The sequence below is a fragment of the Sus scrofa genome, chromosome 1 (assembly GCF_054392235.1).
Source record: "Sus scrofa isolate SSC_HxYL_T2T_F1_AM1 chromosome 1, Sscrofa_HxYL_maternal_Yorkshire_Landrace_v2.0, whole genome shotgun sequence".
Classification (NCBI taxonomy): Eukaryota; Metazoa; Chordata; class Mammalia; order Artiodactyla; family Suidae; genus Sus; species Sus scrofa.
The window spans coordinates 100,263,003-100,264,540 of record NC_139383.1 but is presented as its reverse complement, the minus strand read 5'-3'; the positions used below and the strand labels follow the sequence as shown (position 1 = coordinate 100,264,540).

The window sequence follows — 1,538 nt, the reverse complement described above, 5'->3', positions numbered from 1 at the left end:
TCTGTGGACATGGATGTTGGAAATCGCACTATCTTGACTGAATTCATCTTAGTGGGCCTCTCGTCAGACCCCCAGTGACAGATGATGTTATTTGGAATATTTCTAACTCTCTATTTGGTCACTTTATCAGGGAACATGACCCTAGTTATTTTAATCTGTATTGATTCCTGCCTCTACACACCTATGTATTTTTCATTGGCAACTTGTCTTTTTTGGATTTCTGGTACACCACTGTGTACACACCCAAAATCCTGGCCAGTTGTGTCTCCGATGATAAGCGCATTTCCATGGCTGGATGTTGAGCCCAGTTGTTCTTTTCCTGTGTTGTAGCCTACACGGAGTGCTATCTCCTAGCAGCCATGGCTTATGACCACCACATGGTCATCTGTAATCCATTGCTTGACTCAAGTTCTATGTCTGATTCTCTCTGTACTGCACTCATTGCTGGCTCCTACATAGGAGGGTTTTTGAATGTCATAGCCCACACTGCCAATACTTTTCGCTTGAGTTTCTGTGGCAAAAATATAATTGACCACTTCTTCTGTGATGCACCACCATTGGTAAAGATGTCTTGTACAGACACCCACGTTTATGAAAAGGTCCTCCTGGGAGTGGTGGGCTTCACTTTCCTCTCCAGCATTCTTGCCATCCTGATCTCCTATTTTAACATCCTTCTGGCTCTTCTGAGGATCCACACAGCCTCAGGAAGATGCAAGGCCTTCCCCACCTGTGATTCACACCTCATCTCGGTCATGCTCTTCTATGGATCTTTGCTCTTCACGTATTCAAGGCCAAGTTCCACCTACTCCTTGGGGAGAGACAAAGTGGCATCTCTCTTCTACACTGTGGTCAACCCTCTCCTCTATAGTGTGAGAAACAAGGATGTCAAAGAAGCCTTCTGGAAAACAACTCAGATCATAAGGTCTCAGAGATGAAGTTCATTTTTTGCAGAATGCTTTCATTGCATTTTCTGAATTAGTGGCTTATAAACATGTTTGTAAACATTGCAATATTTCAAGTAAATGCAATACATTAATCTTAAAAGATGAAACATTGATAAGATCATTTTTATTGTTTATTATATTGTTGTGATTAAATTATTTTAAACTTATGATATTTGGCTCTTTGATGTTCTGTGATACTGTAGTTGTTTCTCAGCAGTACTAGATTTTTATAAGATTTATCTGTTTAATCATCTTCGGAAGGTTGTAGAAGGAGAAAGAGGAATTAGGTCGTTTTTGTGCACATGGTTTGACGTTGACTCTTAGTGAACGAATTTTATTCTATGGGGAAATGATTTGGAATTGCTAAATATCCAGAAATCTAGTCAAGGTTTTATACACATTTAGTTTTAGTAAGGAATTCCCTCCATATTCATTCATAAAGCTCTAGATGAGCATATAGAAAATATCTTTGTAAATGGGTATCTTCCACATCAATTTAATATTAAGCAAAATGTGTAATAGTTATTTAGATGGAAAAGAAACATACATCATTGTAAATCACGGAGAAACAGGTGCCTCTACGATAATGTATTG

General features: G+C 38.8%; 1 pseudogene; it reads left to right on the top strand.

The window, feature by feature from the left end:
• LOC110258893 (olfactory receptor 9G4-like) lies at window positions 1-935 on the top strand (annotated as a pseudogene).
• The last annotated feature ends 603 nt before the right edge of the window (window positions 936-1,538 follow it).